This window comes from Hypanus sabinus, chromosome 8 (genome assembly GCF_030144855.1).
Source record: "Hypanus sabinus isolate sHypSab1 chromosome 8, sHypSab1.hap1, whole genome shotgun sequence".
NCBI lineage: Eukaryota > Metazoa > Chordata > Chondrichthyes > Myliobatiformes > Dasyatidae > Hypanus > Hypanus sabinus.
This window is the reverse complement of record NC_082713.1, coordinates 73,644,541-73,665,665: the sequence shown is the minus strand read 5'-3', so window position 1 is coordinate 73,665,665 and position 21,125 is coordinate 73,644,541. Positions and strand designations below refer to the sequence as shown.

General features: G+C 44.5%; 1 protein-coding gene across 4 annotated transcripts in view; it reads left to right on the top strand.

The window, feature by feature from the left end:
• The window catches only part of LOC132398223 (cysteinyl leukotriene receptor 1-like), a 66,688-nt gene that overhangs the window by 26,816 nt on the left and 18,747 nt on the right, over window positions 1-21,125 (top strand). Inside the window, exon 2 of one of the 4 annotated variants that reach the window (XM_059977345.1) lies at window positions 16,040-16,124. The exons of 2 other annotated variants lie outside the window; for them this stretch is intronic. The gene's annotated coding sequence lies outside the window, so the exon portion shown is untranslated. Of the gene's footprint in view, window positions 1-16,039; window positions 16,125-21,125 lie in introns of those variants that run through there. One more of the 4 variants, XM_059977344.1, reaches the window with a different exon arrangement.

Here is a 21,125-nt window from a genome sequence, read left to right as displayed (position 1 = left end):
AGTGAGGTAGTGTTCATGGGTTCAATGTCCATTCAGAAGTTGCACGGCAATAGGGAAGAAGCTGTTCCTGAATCACTGACTGTGACTTCAGGCTTCTGTACCACCTTTCTGATAGTAACAATGAGAACTAGGCATGACCTGAGTGATGGGGGTCCTTAATGATGGATGCCGTCTTTTTGAGGCATCGCTCCTTGAAGATGTCCCGGGTACAATGAAGGCAAGTGCCCATGATGGAGCTGACTAAGTTTGCAACTCTCTGCTACTTGTTTTGATCCTGTACAGTAGCCCCCGCCCCTCCTCCATACCAGCTGGTGATGGCAGCAAGTTCGAATGCTCTATGTGATACAACTGCAGAAATTGTCAAGTGTTTCTGGTGACATAACAAATCTCAAACTCCTAGTGAAATGTAGCCATGTTGTGCCTTTTGTAGCCAGGTTAGATCCTCAGAGATATTGAAATCCTGGGAGTTAAAATTGCTCACTCTTTCCACTTCTGATCCCTCTATGAGTACTGGTGTATATTCCCTCATCTTAATGTTTCTGAAGTCCACAATCAGTTCTTTGATCTTGCTATCGTTGAGTGAAAGACTGCTGGTGCGACACCACTCAACTAGCTGACATATCTCCTTCTCATCACCATCTGAAATTCTGCCAGCAATAGTTGTATCATCGGTAAATTTATAGAAGGCATTTGAGCTACACCAAACCACACAGTCATGGGTGTAGAGAGAGTAGAGCAGTGGGCTAGGAAGTCAAGGTTCCATTTGCAGAGGAGGATACAGAGGACTAGGTTCCAAAGCCTTTCATTCAGAACTGTAGGAATGGTTGTGTTAAACATTGAGCTGCAGTCAATAAATAGCATCCTGACGTAGATATTTGTATTATTCACATGAACCAAGGCTATGTAAGGAGCCAATGAGATCACATCCACCTTAGACCTATTGTGGCGATAGGCAAATTGCAGTGAGTCCAGGTCCTTGCTGAGAGAACAGTCAATTCTAGCCATAAAGAACCTCTCAAGCAAATCATCACAGTAGGTATGAGTGCTCCTGGACGATAGTCATTAAGGCAGCACACACTGCTCTTCTTGGGCACTGGTATAATTGTTGCCTTTTTGAAGCAGTTGGGAACTTCTGACTGTAGCAATGAGAGATTGAAAAATGTCTTTGAAGAACCTCACCAATTAGTTGACACAGGTTTTCAGAGCCTTACCAGGTTTCCTATCAAGGCCTGTTGCCGTCCAAGGGTTCACCCTCTTGAAGGGCAGCTGATGTCGGCCTCCGAGACAAAGCTCACAAGACCACGAGGAGCTGCAGGGATTCTCATGAGCTGTAGTTTTATTCTCCCTTTGAAAGTGTAAATAAAAGGCATTGCGCTCATCTGGGAGTGAAGCATCGCTGCCATTCACGATGTTCCGTTTTACCTTGACGCACCTGCAAATCCTGCCAGAGTTGACATGCATTCGATTTTGCCTTCAACCTCATTCATAAGTGTTGCTTTGCTCTTGAGATAGCCCTCTGCAAGCTGTACATGGTTTTCTTGTACGTTCCTGGATCGCCAGACTTGAATGTCACAGATCTAACCCTCAGCAGTCTATGAAGCCCCTGGTTCTGGTAGGCACACACTCATCCACACAGGTTTTAATGAAGTCAGTGATAGGTGTGGCATACTCATTCAGACATGATGAATCCCTGAACACAGTCCAGTCCACTGATTTAAAGTAGTCCTGTCAGCACCCCAGAGCCTCCCTTGTCCATACCTTCTTGGTGCTGCAGTCTCCAGTCTCTGCCTACACTCAAGCAGTAGAAGTACAGTGGGTGATCAGACTTTCCAAAGTGTGGGCGTGGAATGGCACAGTAAGCACATTTGATGGTGGTGTAACCGTGCTCCAGTGTGTTGGTTCCTCTAGTGCTACAAGTGATTTGTTGGTAATAATTATTTAGAGACTTTTTCAAGTTGGTCTGGTTAAGACCCCCAAAATGATAAGGAAGGTATCAATATGCACTGTTTCTTGCCTGTTTATTACATCGCTCAGTTCGACTAGAGCTTGTTTGACACTAGCCTGAGGTTGGATGTACACCACGACCAAAATGATCACTGAAGGCTCCCGTGGCAGATAAAATGGATAACACTTGATGGCGAGATTTTCCAGGTCGGAAGAGTAGGACTGGGACAGCACCACAACATTTGTACACCACAAGGAGTTGATCATAGAGCATACTCCATCTCCTCTGCCTTTGAAACACTCAGCAGCCCTATCTTGGTGGAGTCTATTGAACCCATCAAGCTGTATCGCTGTGTTGGGAATGGAGGGAGTTAACCAAAGTTCCATGAAACGAAAAGAACTACTGGTCCTAAAGTCCCTCTGGTACCGAAATTTAGCTCTGAGATCTTCAATTTTATTTACCAGAGACCGTATGCTTGCCATCAAGATGGTCGGCATTGGGAGTTGAAAGCCACACTTCCTTAAACAAACTTTTAAATTAGAGCAGCATCCTCTCTTCCACTGTCTTAAAGGGGACTGCGTCAGCCACTAGAATCCATTCAAGTTCTGTCAACTTTAAGTAGTAAAAGAGTTTTTAATCACCTTAAAACAATGTTACTAACTGTCCAGACAATTAGTGATAATATCTCCTCCTTGTTGACAATTAACACTGGTGCACCTCAGGGATGTGTGCTTAGCCCACTGCTCTATTCCCTTTATACCCATGACTGTGTAGCTATCTTTAAATTCATTGATGATACAACCTTTGTTGGTAGAATCTCAGGTGGAAGTGATAGGACATACAGGAGTGAGATTGTTGAGTGGTGTCACAGCAACGACCTTGCAATCAATGTCAGTAAGACAAAAGAGTTGATTGTGCACTTCAGGAAGGGTAAGATGAGAGAACAAGAACCAACCCTCAAAGAGGGATCAGAGGCGGAGGGAGTGAGCAATTTCAAATTCCAGGATGTCGAGCTCTCTGAGGATCTAACCTGGTCCCAACATATTGATGCAGTTATAAAGAAGGTGAGACAGTAGTTATTTTTCATTAGGAGTTTGAAGAGATTTGGTTTGTCAACTAAAACACTCAGAAACTGCTATAGATGTACCGTGGAGAGTGTTCTGACCGCTTGCGTCACTGTCTGGTATGGGGGGAGGGGATACTGCAAAGGACCAAAAAAAGCTACAGGAAGTTGTAACATTAGTCACCTCCATCTTGGGTACTAGCCTCCATAGTACCCAATACATCTTCAAGAAGCGGTGTCTCAGAAAGGCATTGTCCATTATAAAGGACCCCCATCACCCAGGACATGCTGCCTTCTCATTGTTACCATCAGGAAGGAGGTACAGAAGCCTGAAGGTAAACACTCAGTGATTCTCCTCTACCATACAATTCCTAAATGCACATTGAATCCATGAGCACTGCCTCACTTGTTTAAAAAACATATTACTTCTGTTTTTGCATTATTTTAATGTATTCAATATACATATATGCTTACTGTAATTGATCAACTTATTTATTTATTTATTTATTTATTTTTCTTTCCATGTTATAATGTATTTCATTGAACTGCTACTGCTGAGTTCAGAAATTTCACAACACAAGCCGGTGATAATAAACCTGATTCTAATTTAGACATAGTTGTAGTTCTCAGCTGCAGCAGGCTGAAATGAGAATATTTGATGACTTCCATCAGAGCTGCTTGTACGAGTCACCTTCTTGATGGAGCCCCGGCAGCCATCTGCACCAAGCATCTATACAAGGTTGTCAAAGTTTTAGATGCCATGCCAAATCTTCGCAAATTCCCGAGGAAGTAGAGGCACTGCCATGTTTTCTTCATAATTTCCAAGGACAGGTTCCTCTGAGTTTTACTTCAATGGTTGGCAATTTGATGGAGAAGATCCTGAGAGGCAGGATTTATGAACATTTGGAGAGGTATAATATGATTAGGAATAGTCAGCATGGCTTTGTCAAGGGCAGGTTGTGCCTTACGAGATCAATTGAATTTTTTGAGGATGTGTCTAAACGCAATGATGAAGGAAGAGCAGTAGATGTAGTGTATATGGATTTCAGCAAGGCATTTGATAAGGTACCCCATGCAAGACTTATTGAGAAAGTAAGGAGGCATGGGATCCAAGGGGACATTGCTTTGTGGATCCAGAACTGGCTTGCCCACAGAAGGCAAAGAATGGTTGTAGATGGGTCATATTCTGCATGGAGGTCAGTCACCAGTGGTGTGCCTCAGGGATCTGTTCTGGGACCCTTACTCTTTGTGATTTTTATAAATAACCTAGATGAGGAAGTGGAGGGACGGGTTAATAAATTTGCTGATGACAGAAAGGTTGGAGATGTTGTGGATAGTGTGGAGGACTGTCAGAGGTTACAGCAAGACATTGATAAGATGCTAAACTGGGTTGAGAAGTGGCAGACGGAGTTCAACCCAGATAAGTGTGAAGTGGTTCATTTTGCTAGGTCAAATATGATGGCAGAATATAGTATTAATGGTAAGACTCTTGGCAGTGTGGAGGACCAGAAGGACCTTGGGGTCCGAGTCCATAGGACGCTCAAAGCAGCTGCACAGGTTGACTCTGTGGTTAAGAAGGCATGCGGTGAATTGGCCTTCATCAATCGTGGAATTGAATTTAGGAACAAGAGGTAATGTTGCAGCTATATAGGACCCTGGTCAGATCCCACTTGGAGTACTATGCTCAGTTCTGGTCACCTCACTACAGGAAGGATGTGGGAACCATAGAAAGGGTGCAGAGGAGAGTTACAAGGATGTTGCCTGGATTGGGGAGCATGTCTTATGAGAATAGATTGAGTGAACTCGGCCTTTTCTCCTTGGAGCAACAGAGGATGAGAGGTGACCTGATAGAGGTGTACAAGATGATGAAAGGCATTGATCGTGTGGATAGTCAGAAGCTCTTTCCCAGGGCTGAAATGGTTGCCACAAGAGGACACAGGTTTAAGGTGCTGAGGAGTAGGTACAGAGGAGATGTCAGGGTTAAGTTTTTTACACAACAGTGGTGAGTGCATGGAATGGGCTGTCAGCAATGGTGGTGGAGGTAGATATGATAGGGTCTTTTAAGAGACTTTTGGATAGGTACATGGAGCTTAGAAAACTAGAGGGCTATGGGTAAGCCTAGTAATTTCTAAGGTAGGAACATGTTCGGCACAACTTTGTGGGCTGAAGGGTCTGTATTGTGCTGTAGGTTTTCTATGTTTCTATGAACTTGCTGACCCTCTCCACGTCTAATCCTCTGATGAGGAGTGGCTCTGGACTTCTGGTTTCCATCTCTTGAAGTCAATAATCAGTTCCTTGGTTTTCTTGACATTGAGTAAGAGTTTGATATTATGACACCACTCAGACAGATTTTTCGGTCTCCCTTGTATCTACTGATTCATCACCACTTCAAACTGTCTTGCCATGGCAATGTCATCATCAAACTTAAATGTGCCATTGGACCTGTGCTTAGCCAAACAGTCATAAGTGTAAAGCAGGTGGCTAAGCACACAGCCTCATGGTGAATGTATGCTGATGGAAAGTGTGGACGAGGTGTTATTGCCAATCCAAATTGACTGGGTTCTGTAAGTGATGAAATCGAGGATCCAATTGCACAAGAGGGTATTGAGACCAAGGTCTTGGAGCTTATTGATTAGCTTTCAGGATGATGGTCCTGAATGCTGAGCTGTGGCTGATGAAGAACATCCTGATGTATGAATCTTTGTTCCAGGATTGAGTGAAGAGCATCTGCTGTGGTCTTGTTTTGCCGGTAGGCAAACTGGAGTAGATCCAAGTCACTTTTCAGGCAGAAGTTGATATGTTTCTTCACCAGCTTCACAAGCAACTTCATCATTGTGGATGTAAGTACTACTGGATGATAGTTTTTGAGGCAGGTTACCATGTTCTTCTTAGGCTCTGTTATAATTAAAGCCTTCTTGAAGCAGGTGGGTACTTCAGAATACTCAAGTGAGAGGTTAAAGATTTCAGGGAATTCTACAGCCAGTTGATCAGCACTGGTCTTTAGTACGCGGCCTATATTAAGCCAAGTGCTTTCCATAGGTTCACCCTCCTGAAGGATGCTCTCACATTAGCCTCACAGACTGAAATCACAGGATCATCGGGGCCGTGGGATTTTGTGATGGTTCCTCCATGTTTCGATAATCAAAGCGAGCATAGAAGGCATTGAGCTCATCTGGAAGTGAAAACCTGATATCACTTATGTCACTTGATTTCACTTTGTAAGATGTAATGGCATTCAAGTCCTGCCAAACTGTAAAGCATCAAGTTTATTCAAGCTGATTCATGTTTAGTCCAGAATTGTCACTTCGCCCATGAAATAGATCTCTTTCTGGAGATTCTATCTGAATCTCTTGTAACATTCTTGGTTGCCAGCCTTGAATGCCTTTTATCTGGCCCTCAGCAGATTGTAGATCTCATGGTCCACTGAGGACTTCTGGTTGGGGAACAGTCTGTATGATTGTGTGTTAGTGCAAGTCTATGACCGTTTTTATTAAGTCTGTGACAACAATGGTGTATTCATTCAGATCCTTAGACGAGTCCTTGAACATGGGCTAGTCCACTGACTTGAAGCAATCCCATAGCTGCTCCTCTACCTACCAATACCACCTCTTTGTTGCACTAATCTCTGGATCCTTGTTCTTTAACTTCTGCCTGTATGGAGGTAGGAGAAGCACAGCCAAGTGATCAGATTTTCCAAAATGCAGTCTGGGCATGGATTAGGGATGGAGATGTTGACATTCTAGGGTATGTTACTATCAAGATGGAAGCCGAGTTGGTGCTTTTGAACATGGAGATGGATAAATCCTCAAGATCTGATGGGATCCATTCCATGTTAATGAGAGAGATGAGAAGGGATTACTGGAGTCTTGACACTGACCTTTGTATCCTGTTTCATGAGCAGAGGACTCAAGAATGTTCCTCTGTTTAAAAAAGACAAACAGGAAATTTTAGGCCATTGAGCCTTACGTCCATGTTAGGAAATTATTTGTGAATATTGTTGGGGATAAGATCTACTCACATCTGGAAAAGCATAAACATGAGGGAAAGTTAGCATGGTTTTGTGCAGGGGGGGCCATGCCTCATGAATTTGATTTTTTTATTTTTAGAAGGAGATCAAAATGAATGGGAATGAGGGTAGGGCCTGAGATGTTGTATAAATGGACTTTAAACTTTTGGCAACATTCCTCATGAGAGGCCAGTCTTGATGATTAAGGAACATGGGATCCATGGAGACTTGGTATATTAGATTCAAAATCAGATTGGCCACAGAAAGCACAGGGCAGTGGTGAAGGGGTGAAGTTCTGACAGAAGGTATATTCCAAAGGATTAGTTCTCCTTTGATTATGATATAATAAAGTGATTTGGATGAAAATATAAGAGGGTTAATTACTAATAGCAAATTACATGAAAGCTTTCAGAAAAGTGAGCAGAGAAGAGTTTAATTGGGACAAGTGTGAACAATTGTACATAGAGAGGTTGAATGAAAAAAGGAATGTAGACAGTAAATTGCAGGACCCTCAGAAGTGTTGATGTACAGGAAGATCTTGGGGTGCATGTGCATAGTGTTCTGAAAATAGGACACAAGTAGATAGTGATAAAGAAGGTGCACAACTTACTTGCCTTCATCAGTTGGGTATTGAGAATAAAGGTCAGGAATTCATGCTCCCGTTTGGTTAGGGCAATTTATAATTTTTCGTTGAGTTCTGGTCAGCACATTACAGGAACAATGTAGAGGTTTTTGTAGTAGAACGTTTACCAGGATGTTGACTGGATTCGAAAGTATTAGCCATAGGCTGAGGTTTGGCAAACTTGAATTGTTTTCTTGGGTGCAGCAGAGACTGCGAGATGACCTCACAGAGGTATAAATAATTGGGAGGCATAGATAGAATTGAATGGAAATGTTACGTACTAGAGGGCAAAGCTTTAACGTGAGAGGGGAGAATTTTAAAGGAAATGTGCAAGTCGAGTATTTTTACACAGAGTAGTTGGTGTTGAAAATGCATAGCCAAGGGAAGTGGTAGAAGTTGGTACAGTAGCAACATTTCAGAGGCATTTACTCTACCTAAATTATTCAGTAATATTTGAATAATAATGTATAATGAAATCACCCAAACTGCCTTGAATTTATTTTACACTGTCACTATTTTACTGTATTGTGAAGTGGAGATGCTTTAAAATTCTTCTTGAGGTCGTTTTTATGTTGAAGGGCAATGGAAGCTATGGGTGTGTGCACACAGCCCTTGAACTGGGTCTGTTTATCCCTTTCATAAATTTGGTAAATTCATTAGGCAGCAGTCTATTTGTGTTGGCATTTGTAAGTAGATGGGAATTCAGGTGATGTATGCCGAGCAATTGTTTCATTTTGAACTCCTCTCTGTTCAATGTGCTTCACCAGCTTTTACCTCCGTTTTGGAATGCCAAGTACGCTCAGGATTTCAGTTTGTTGTAAGCTTTCCTGGTTTTTTTAACGGGCATTTTTATTCTTTAAAACACATTAACATACTGAAATACGTTAAAGAGGACATTCTTCCATTCTTCCAGAAATGTCAGAACCACGGACTCAGCAGCGCATCAGATTCGGCTATTGTGCTTGTGAAAATGCACGTGTTAGCTAATTATTATTTCATTATGGCGGTATTTAGCTCCCTTCTCTTCATTGCGGCATTTGTCGAGATGAGCAAAGCGCAGCAACGTTACTCCAGCAGCTTGCATTTGGCCTTGCCTGAGATGTGGACCATCGAGTTGAATCACACTGAAGACTGGCAGTATTAATTTTGTATTTGGATATTCCTTTCAGCTGCGATGTTGGCATTTAATTTGTTCATTTGAGAGTTTTAGTTAATGGCCCTGATTGGCCTAACGTTTATTGCTTTCTTTTCCCTCTAACTCTGTTTGCATTAAAGTCTGTGAACCATCGACCCATTTCAGTTTCTCTTGCTCCGCACTTGGGCCATATCCAAACAAACTGGCAGCAGGTCTTGATCACACAAAGATAGACCCAGCAGAGGGAGAGCAGCTGACCTTGGCCCTGAGATTCACAAGCCATGGGCAATGGAATCTGTTCTGAGTGAAGTTACAGAGGCAATGAGGCAGATAATCCCGTGCCAACAAGCCCACTCTCATCTGGAGGAACAGGTATCATCTCTGGCTGCAACAGTTGAACAGCTCACCACTGACAATTGGACACAGGTGTCTGCAATTTCTGTTCTCACAGCCGCCATCCACCAGCTCACTGTGGTCAGCCACACAATTCAGCAGCCTCTGGCCATGTCAGTCCCACTCCCAGCGTCTCGCAGGTTCTCCTTTTCTCAAACCTCGACAGTCTCTGCCACTAATGGTCCCACTCCGGCACCCAGACCAGACCCCCACAGACTCCTGCGTCCATACAGGGACCGTATTCCACCACCTGGCAGATATTCTGGTGGTTCTGATGCTCCAGGAATTTTATTTCCCAATGCGAGCTGACATTTCAAGCCCAGCCTGATCATTTTGGTGATGATGCATGAAAAATGGTGTACATAGTTAATCTCCGAGATGGACTTCCACTCAGTCTGTTCAACACTTACAAGAGCAAGAATACTCCACAGCCCAGTCGTTCTGACACTTCGTGGCAGAGTTTAGGAGAGCTTTTGACCTTCCAGTATGGGATCAGGAGGCTGCCCACCGACTTTTGGACCTGCGCCAAGGCAGAAGGATGGTGAAAGCCTATGCAGTCAATTTCCGCACACTTGCAATAGAGACGGCATGGAATGAGAGATCTCTCATCACTGCTTTCCAGTGTGGACTGAACACAGGGGTTCAACGCAAGGTTGATGTCCATGATAAGCAGGATATTCTGAATGACCTGATTAATCTGGCTATTCGAGTTGATGACTGCGCAGGGAAAGGGTGTTTCAAGCTTCCTACGTGCCATCTGATCACTGTCCTTCCTCCCTCTCCCTCGTCACCCATCACCCAGTCCACAGAGAGTCTTATGCAAGTGGGGTGCATATGCCTATCTCAGGAGGAATGAGATTGGCACAGGAGAATAGTTTCCTGCTTCTATTATGGCGATCCAGGACACTTCCGGGTGGCATGACCCAAGAGTCCAGTAAAAGAGGAAACTGCTCAACAGGAAGTGGAGTTCTGATGGTTTGGGTCTCTCTGTAGACAGCTTCTCCTAACTGTGTGATGCTCCCGGCTTCCTTGTCTTAGACCCATGAACTTAAGGAAAATATCTACTCTGGTGCAGCCAGGAATCTCATGGACATCTCTCTGGCTCAAAGGTGGAGAATTCTGACTCAGGAATTAAGAGAACTGATCAACATCTTGGTGACCCAGAAGGTCGACCTCAGGCCACCGGCCAGATTCACCCTTCCACCCAACCCCTCCAACTGGTGCTCGAAGGCAATCATCATGAAGAATTCTCTTTCTTTCCGGTTGATTTGCCTGAGCTGTCACTGGTGCTTGGTCTCCCTGGTTGTTCCGACATAACCCATGGATTGATTTGTCTCTTAAAGCACTCCTGGAGTGGGGACTGGGATGTCTGTCTATCTGTGTGCTTCCAACTCAGGGTGCAGTCTATGAATCCCCTCCTGTGTCAGCTAAGGATGTGGACCTGTCCGGGATTCCAGCTGAATATGTTGATCTTCTTGAGGTCTTCAGTAAAATGAAGGCCACCCACATTGCCTCCACACTGGCCATACGACTGGTCATAGACCTTCTACCTGGCACTAATCCTTCCCAGGCATCTGTGTTTGAACATCTCCAGGGAGCAACCATATTTTCCAAAATTGATCTGCGCAATGCTTACAGTCTTGTTCATATGAGAGATGGGGATGAATGGAAGACAGCTTTGAACATCTCTAATGTCCACTATGAGTACCTTGTGATGCCTTTTGGTCTGGCCAATGCTCTCGTTGTTTTCCAGGCCTTAGTTAACGATGTGCTCAGGGACATGTTCAACCAGTTTGTTTTTGTGTATTTAGATGACAACCTTATCTATTCCCGCTCTCATCAGGAACATGTCCAGCATGTCTGGAGAGTTCTCAGATGGCTCCTCAAAAATAACCTGTACACCAAGCTCAAGAAATGTGATTTCCATAAAGACCAGGTGTTGTATTTGGGCTATAGACTTGCCCCATCCAGTGTTCAGATAGACCCGGGTGAAGATCAGACCGTTGCAGAGTGGCCCAGACCATCTTCACTTAGGGTGCTTCATGGGATTTGCAAACTTTTGTCGCTGCTTCGGCTCTGTTGCAGCTCCCATAAATGCACTCACTGGGAAGATTTCAGCAGGACTCCATTGGACAGGCGGTTCCGGCCAAGCATGATCAGAACTAAAGTGACATTTCACCACTGGCCTGGTGCTGCAACATCCAGACCTAGGCAGCTATTCATAGTCAAGTTGGATGCATCGGATGTCAGCATTGGAGCTGTCCTCTCTCAGCACTATTCTGCCGATAGCCCATTGCACCCTTGTGCTTTTCATTCCCATAGCTTGACTTCAGCCAGGAGGAGTTACAATGTTGGGAACTGAAAACTTCTGGCTGTCAAGGAGGCCCTGGAGGTATGGCGACACTGGCTGGAGGGGGCAGAGCATCCATTCTTGGTCTGTACAGATCACAGGAACTTCTCCTACATTCAGGACACAAAGGGACTCTCTTCCAGCCCAGTGGGCTCTCTCCTTCACACCGTTCAATTTCACCCTCACTTATCGTCCTGGCAGCAAGAATACAAAGGCCAGGGCTCTCTCTGGGCAGTTCAATGGATCAGAGCCCCTTCTTCCTCGCTCTTGTAATGCTGCTCCAGTGATGTGGCGAAGAGTCAGAGAGGTGAGGGCCGCCCAACAGTCGGACCCAGGCCCAGGCGACAGACCTACCAACCAGCCGTTTGTCCCTGTCACAGTGCACTCTGAAGTGTTGGAATGGGATCACTCCTCCCATCTGGCTGGACATCTAGGAATTCAACAGACCCAGGAATTCATAAAGAGACAATTTTGGTGACCAATTTTTGGTGTCCCAGAATGTCCCAACATGTGTTCATGCTCCCCGGCTTTTCTCAAGACAGTGTCTGATCATGGACCACAGTTCACTTCCCACATTTGGAAGGCTTTCTTCTCTCTTGTAGGAGCCACAGCCAGCCTCTCATCCGGTTTCCACCCCCAATCCAATGGCCAGACTGAGAGAGTGAACCAGGAGTGGAGACAACCCTGCACTGCCCTTACCTCTTCCAACCCCACGTCGTGGAGCTCCCAACTGGTTTGGGCAGAGATAACACACAATAACCTCTAGTCATCCTCCATAGGTATGTCTCCCTTTGAATGCCAGAAGGGATTCCAGCCCCCACTCTGCCCTGATCAGGAGGTTGATGTAGGAGTTCCGGCTGCTGAACAGCTGATCCAGCGCTACGAGCACCTGAAGACAAGCCAGGGCTTCTCTGCTGCGCACCCAGAAACAACAGGCCCAGCAGGCGGATCGGCTCCACCCGTAGATAAAAGCCATTCAAACCAGGAGAGGAGGTCTGGTTGGCATCAAGGGATCTTCCTCTGAAAGTCAAGAGCCACAAAATGAAAAAGATCCACCCAGTATTCCATGCTTCCCAGCTCAAGCCAGTTACTACTCTCCCCTGGCTCCAGACATCCTACTGCCCCCTCCTCCGGGGCATCAAAGGGTATGGGGTGAAAGCAGGGGAGTGGGGATGACTGGAAGAATTGGATCAGCACATAATTGAATGGCGGAGCAGACTTGATGGGCTGAATGGCCTACTTCTGCTCCTATGGTCTTATGGTTGATGTTTCCCTGGTCTATATAGTGCAGCACTTCCTGGCATCTCGCCAGATACATGGTAAGATCCTGTACCTTGTGGACTGGGAAAGGAATGGTTTGGAAGAACATTCTTAGATCCCAGCGGAGGACATCTTGGACAAGCCACTCATCTGGGACTTCCAGTGGGTACATGTCTGTTAGGGCTCAGGAGCTGCACCGGTCACAACCACAGTCTCACAGTGCAGCAGATTTGGCAATTGCGTTCCTGAATATGCACGTGTCAAATAATGTTTTTTATTTCATTATGGTGGTATTTAACTCCCTCCTTTTTATTGTAGCGCTTGTTGAGACTTGAGCAAAGCACAGCAATGTTGCACTACCTGCTTGCATTTGGCCTTGCCTGAGAAATTGGACTGTCGAGTTGAATCATGCTGAAGACTGGCAGCGTTCATTTTGTATTTATTCCTTTCAGCTGCAGTGCTGGTATCTAGCTTTCTGTTTGAGAGATTTAATTAATGGCACGCCTTGTTCTAGCATTTATTGTTTTCCTTTCCCTTAAAACCCTGTTTGCATTAAAATCTGAACTATTGACCACTTCAGTGTCTCTCTCTCTCCACATTTGGACCACATCCAAATGAATTGACAACGTACAGCATTTAAACATTTCCTCAAAAACAGCAAACTCATGGCTCTGATCTCTGCTATCTTAAACTTTCACTTAACTTCAGGAAAGTACTTTTTAAGTTACAGTTTGCTGTTAAATGTGATCTTAATCAGTTATAACTGCATACAGTACCATTTGATACAGCCAGAACTTGTATATCTAGTAGTAGTAGATTGCTGTCAAGGGTGAGAGTTGATTTTTAAGTATAATGGAGTAGTTTTAGCTGTAAGGAATTATTTAAAAGATCTACAGTTGGAAAATCAGGGATTAATCAAAGATGGTCAGCATGGTTTATAGGGGAACATTCTGACAAACAATTTGCTGGAGAAACTCAGAAGGTTGAGTAGCAAGAGAAAGAGAAAAAGTGTTTTTAACGTTTTGGCCTGAAGCAGTCGCTCATGTCTCTTAGACCACAGAACATAGAACATTATAACACAGTGCAGACCATTTGCCCACGATGTTGTGCTGCCCTTTTAACCTACCCCAAGATCAGTATAACCCTTCCCTCTGACATACCCCTCCATTCTCCATCGTCCATGTGCCTATCTAAGAGTTTTTTTAAATTCCCCTAATGTATTTGCCTCTACTGCCACCTAAGGCAGGGCAATCTACACACTTACCATTCTGTGCTCATATATAAACCAAAACTTGCTCCAACATTCCCCTATACTTTCCTCTCATCACCTCAAAATTATGGCCTCTCACACTGGCCATTTCTGCCCCGGGAAAAAGTGACCTCTCATCCTCCTTCACTCCAGAGAGAAAAGTCCTAGATTGAGGAAGCTAGGACTTAATAAGACATGCCCTCTAATCAAGGCAGCACCCTGGTAAATCTCCTCTGCAACCTGACTGATACTTCTATATCTTTCCTATAAAGGGGGCAACCAGAACTGAGCACAATATTCCAAGTGTAGTCTAACCAGGGTTTTATAGAGCTACAACATTGCCTCACTCCTCTTGAATTAATTCTCCCAACTAATGGGAGTTAGCACACCATACACTTTTGTAACAACACTAACTTTTTTTGCTGTGACTTTGAGGGATCTATGGGAGTGGACCCAATGATCATTCTGAGAATTCTTCCATTAACCCTCTATTCTGCCTTCAGATTCGACCCTTCAAAATAAATCACTTCACAACTTTTTGGGTTTAACTCCATCTAACACTTCTTATTCCAGCTCTGCATCTTGTCAATGTCCCATGGTAACCTATGTCAACCTTCTAAGTTATCCATAACTCCACCAACTTTTATGTCATCTGCCAAGTCAATAGATAAAAATCTAAAAGTGCAGGGGTCCCTGTGGAACACCGCTGGTCATGGACCTTCAGGCAGAATCTGATCCATCTGCAACTTCCCTTTGCCTTCTATGTAACCAAACAGCTAGATTTCCCTGAATCCCATATCTCTTGACTTTCTGAATCAGTGTCTCAATCCCAAGTAACCAAATAGAGAGGTAACAAGATGCATTGCCATCAGCAGCATGGTTGATGTAGTCTTTAACATTGAGAAACAGGTCCTAAAGTTTAGAATCAATACAAAACCAAGATGAGTTGGCAAATTGAATCCAAAATTACATGTAATGGGAGAGAGAGAATAATAGGGAGGGTGGCTTTTGCGATTGGAAGCCTATGACCAGTGATGTACTAGGTCCTGGGGCTATGGTTGTTTGGTAATTTCAATAGGAATGTAGAAAGTATGGTTAATAAGGGTAAAATGACTCATTAGCATTTACACACTGAATGATGGTGACCCTAGTATAGAAATTAAAGATCTCTGAAGGTGTGAGTACATAAGGTGATTAAAAAGGCATAAAGGATACTTGCCTTCATTGGACAGGGCATAAAATTAGGAGCAGAAAGGTTATGGTTCACATTGAGAAAACATTGGTTGGGCTACACCAGAGAATTTGGTATTGTTTTGGCTGCCGCACAGTTGGATGGTCATGATTGCACTGGCTAACTGCTGACTGCTCCTGTGGCTCCTCCCACAGGCCCCTGTATAAAGGCGATTGAGACCTGATGCTCGGCCTCAGTCTCCAGGATGTAGTATGATGGTCACTCACTGCTGGTTCCTTCTTCTAGTCAATAAAAGCCGATATCTCACCTTTATGTCTCAGAGTGAGTTATTGATGGTGCATCAAGGAGTTTCACCAGCATCTGGAGTGGACAGGTTCAGATATGAAATGGGGCTGGACAGGTTGGATTTGTTTTCTCTAAAGCAGAAGAGTCTGATGGCAAAGGATTAAAAATGTGACAAATAGTGGGAAATCTATGTCCCTGGCAATGGTATCCTGCCTTCAAATTTTAGATAAGGGGTAAAGAGGCTGAAAGGAAACGTAAGGGACATTTTCACCCAAGAGTGGTTGGAGTCGTGTTGCCTAAAGGCTGATTTATATTTCAGCATATGGGCTACGCCGTAGGCCTGATTTTCACTTCTGCATAGACTCTACACCATAGCAAGCAGTGTGGTGTGTGCCAAAATGCTAGTTGGCAATGGGGTTTCTATGCCACTGTGTTGAGTTTCTTTGTGAGAGACATGGATGAGGAAATGCATTTTGAACATTTTTGCATGCTGGCAGATAGATTTGACAATTTGGCTCCTCTATTTCACATCGGTGTAGAGACATGGCGGAGAAGAAGCAACCGGAAATGCGATGCTACCAACTGGACCAATCACAGTTGTTGCCGTCTGCATCACCACAATGAGTGAGTTACTTTTCTGGAGAGGTGCACGTCACCCTATGGTGTAGGGCATGCGGTGACTACGGTGTAGATTCGACACAGAAGTATAAATTGGCCTTAAGAGTGAGGCAGAACTCTCATAGCATTTATGTCTTTAGATAAGCACCAACAGCAAAGGAATGGATCAAATTGGAATGATATTGATGGGAATGTGGCAGCCAGCATAAAGGTCCATGCTATCCACACTGGCCCTGATGGGCTGAAGGGCTTACTTCTGTGCCCTCTGGCTCTGTCTCTATGACGCACGTGGCAGGACGAAAGTTGATGAAAACCTTGATCAATGGTGGCAGCCACATCCTCAGAAAACATCTGTAGTTCAAAACTTTGGTTTCACTACTTCCGTGGTCAGATTGCTGAAGGGATCGGAGTCTGAGGCCAGGGCCAGTCGTAAGCTATAAAATAAGTGTTGGAGGTAGCCGAGTGAAGCAGCCACTGGTTATTGATGGAGATGAGTGACAGTAGCTGGGCCCTAAAATGACCCATGGCTGGCCAGATGTGAAGCAGGGGGTGCACTTTGTATGCCGCATTGCACTGTTCAGCCCTCTGGAGATGTAGTGGGCATAATTGATGCAACATCTAAGAAGGGGGGTGCCCACCTGATGACCCTGGGAAGCATTTGCCCCCTACCAAGCCCCACCTCAAGGTCTCTATGCTATGATCCGAGTTAGGTTCTGCTTATCAAAGGGATTGAAACATCTAGTCCTATGAGCTCAAACTATGGTCAGGGAGCTGGAGTCTGCAAAAATTGACTGCTGTGATGGATTAGGGAGTGAAAAAATATCTACACACCATTCAAGGATGTAGTCCTACCTCTTAAAATGAGTACTGCAGAAATGGCTAGTAAAGAAGGACAATAATTTACGAGTAGTGAGCCGGAAAAAAAGAGTGATACAGAAGGTGGTGTTAGAGAGGCATTATGGTCCAACAGGTACAATCAACCTGGATTCAGTATGGAATCCAGCTCTCTCTGCTCCCTTCTCCCCACTACGTGCAAATCAATATTAACTCACAAGTTGTCATACTTCGTACAACACTTACAAACCATTCACAATTGGAATCAGTTCAAAGAATTCCTTGCACTTAAGGGTTAAACAGTTGACAAAACAGCTTGAAATACAATTAAGGAGTCTTTTAAACATTAAGACTTTAAAACAAAATAATACAGGAAGTTATTGGTAATGAAGAAGCACATGTTCAAACATCCTCACAGCACCAAAGCTGAAACAACGTCCATGTTTTGTCACAATCCAACCTCTGAACCATAAAGGGACTCAAATAGTAAGATTGTTTGTCCTACACTCCAGAGCAATATGTCTCTCTTTACAAAATTAAAATATCTCCATCCTCAACAATCCTAAATTCCAATTCCTTGCTTCCACTTATGTCTGGAAGATGTGTAGATTTTGCTTGTTTTCTCCCTACAGACTCTTAGTGGCAGATATACCTATTGCAGCAATTGTGTGACCATTCCTCCCTCTTGGACGCATGGTATTATTGTTCAGGTAGTAGATAACACTGCTACATCTAGGTCCAGAATCTCCTGATAGGCTGAGCTCAGGCTTTCCTTGAGCAAATACAGAAAGACTGAATCATCCTAATCTGGACTGTTCTGCTTACATGGAAGTCTGACATTTCTACTCCCCGTAATCCATGGTGGTCTCGCTGGCCTTTTGCAAAGTAAATTCATTATCACAGGACGTATATGTTACCATATACTACCTTGAGATTTGTTTTGTTGTGGGAATTTCAGGAAAACAAAAGCAGAGGAATTTATGAAAAGCTATACATAAACAGTGAAGACAAGCAACCAGGAGCCTTTGAAAGTGAGTTTGTAGGTTGTAGAAACAGTTCAGAGTAGTGGTGATTGAAGTTTTCCATGCCAGTTCAAGAGCCTTATGGTTTCAGGATAATAACTATTCCTGAACCTGGTGGTGTGGGATCTAAGGCTTTTGTATCTCCTGCCGATGGTAGTAGTGAAAAGAAGGCATGGCCTGGGTCTTTGATGATGGATGCTGCTTACTTGTGGCAGCGCTCCATGTAAATATACTCAATGGTGGGGAGGGTTTTGCCTGTGATAGGCACAGCTGTATCTACCACTTTCTCTAGCCTCTTCCATTCCTGGGCACTGGTGTTTCCATACCAGGCTGTGATGCAACTTTAAGACATAGGAGTAAAATTATGCCATTCAGCGTATCAAGCCTACTCCGCCATTCCATCCTGGCTGGTCTATTATCCCTCTCAACCCCATTTTTCTGCCTTCTTCCTGTGACCTTTGACTCTTCCCTACTAATCAAGAACCTATCAACCTCCACTTTAAATATACTCAATGACTTGGCCTCCACAGCCATTTGTGACAACGAATTCCACGGATTCACTGCCTTCTGGTGAAAGAAATTCCTCCTCATCTCCATTCTAAATGGAAGTCCCTCTATTCTGAGGCTGTGCCCTTCGGTCGTAGGAAACATCCTTTCCACATCCCCTTTGACTATGTGTTTCAATATTCAATAGGTTTCTTCATTTAGTCAGGATACTCTCCACTTTGCATCTATAGAAGTTTGTCAAAGTTTTTGGTGACATGCCAAATCTACCAAGCACCTAATAAAGTAGAACGTTTGATGGAAATGCTACCATTCTGCTGGGTGTAAACCGATTCTTCAACCTTGCTCACTTCATTGTTCTCCCTAAGCTCCCTAAGTGGTGGCTTATGAGGCCACCACCCCCATGATTCATTCTACATGGTCTCCCTCAGGACTAGAGTCTGATCAAGGTCCACAGTTCACATCCCACTTTTGAAAGGCTCTCTGTTCTTTTGCCGGAGCCCCAGCCAGCCTCTCCACCCCCAATCTAATGGCCAGACTGAGAGAGAGAATCAACAGCTGGAGACAACTCTGTATTGCTTTGTCTCTTCCAATCCCACGTCCTGGAGTGCCCAATTTGTTTGGGCAGAGACTATGACTATAACGTGCAGTCATCTTCCACCAGGATGTCCCCCTTTGAATGCCAGGAGGGATTCCAGCCACTGGTCTTCACTGACCAAAAGATTAACGTGGAATTTCTTGCTGCTGAATAGTTTGTCCAACACTACAGGGCTTCTCTGCTACGCACTCGGAAACATAATTGGCAGGTTGATCAGCACCACCCACGGCTGAGACCTCTTAACCCAGGGGAGAAGGTCTGGCTGGAGTCTAGCGATCTTCCCCTGAAAGTCAAGAGCTGCAAAGTGTCCCCACGTGGAACTATTTATAGTGGAGAAAGTTATCAACAAGGCCTCATATAGGTTGCACTTATGATCAACAATGAGGATTCATCCAGTATTCCATGATTCCCAGCTCTGCCCTTGCTCCAGTCACCCCAGCTCTCCACTTGGTGGATGGGTCTGTGATTTATTCTGGGTGACATGTTCTGGTTCTTCGCCAGTTGTGGGTCACAGGTCAGTATCTCATGGATTAGGAAGGGTTCCGGTCCATGATATGCTGTACAAGTGTTTCAGCTGGGACATCCAGCAGAGACAGGTCTGTCATCTTGGGAGTAGCACCTACGGGCTGCGGAACAGGTTCAGCAGTCATGCTCGTGAGTATGTGCATGCCAGACAAGTAGTGTTGATGCATCTTCAATAACTCACTCTGAGACGTGAAGGCGAGATATCGGCTTTTATTGACTGGAAGAAGGAACAAGCAGTGGTTGACCGCCATACTACATCCTGGAGACTGAGAGGCCGGGCTCAGGCCTCAATCACCTTTATACAGGGGGAGGAGCCACAGGAGCAGTCAGCAGGGGGCGTGTCCAGACAGGTATATGTAGTTCACCACAAGTGTTTCATTCTGGTGGTAATTTGGTCCCTTCCTTCCCTTTCAGTCTTGTCGAGACTTGACCAAAACAGAGCAAAGTCAGCACTCCCTGCTGACCATTGTCCAGGTTCTGGGAAAAAAGGCTATCATTTAGATTGATGCTGTTAAGGAGCAGTAATTACTTAATGTGCTTTTACTGCTGACCCACCATATCAGCGTTAGCTTTAGTTTGACAGTTCTAGTAAACAGCCCTAGTGATGTAGCATTTATTGTTGTTTTTTTCCATTTATTTCTGCACTGTTCCTATTAAAAGTCAGTGAACTGTTGATCCATTTCAGTGTTTCTCTCTTGGCACTTGGGCCATAACCACATATCCCTCTCAATCCCATTTACCTCTCAGTAACCCTGATCTCTGGTTAATTTCTTGTATTGTTTAAATTGTTCTGTATTCTTCTTGTCCATCTCTTTGTCTCGCTCTTTGTTAGTGCTATGGCTGTTCTTTCTGTTTCCTGTGTTAATTCTGCTTCACTTGCACATTTCCTCACTGTTATCTTTACTAGTTTCATCTCTAGTTCTGCTGTCTGGTGTCACGTGTTGTCTGTTGTGACCATCACCTTGTTCTCTCCTCCCCGCAATCTGTTTCCGTTTAATTTCCGATAACAAACAAAAGATTAGGAATGGAAACAAATTTCCTTTGCAGTGGTGCACTACAAATAAATACAGTATAATGTTGTGGTGAACTATGTGCCTGTCGGGACACGCCCCTGCTGACTGCTCCTGTGGCTCCTCCCACAGGCCCCTGTATAAAGGAGATCTGCGGCCTGACGCTCGGCCTCAGTCTCCAAGACCTTGTATGATAGACACTCACTCCTGGTTCCTTCTTCCAGTCAATAAAAGCCGATATCTCGCCTACGTCTCAGTGTGAGTTATTGATGGTGCATCAAATGTACAGTTCCTCAACAAATCTCTCTGAATGGCATTTCCCACACAGCCAAGCATCCTGATCAACACAGAGTCGTTGGGTGCCCAATGAGAATACACGCACTGGCTACCTTCTTAGGCACAAGAGTGGAACCTGGTGTTATCTTCTGCTGCCATAGACCATCTGCTCCAACGTTCAACATGTTGGGCATTCAGTGATGCCCTTCTGCTCACCCCTATTATAACACATGATTAT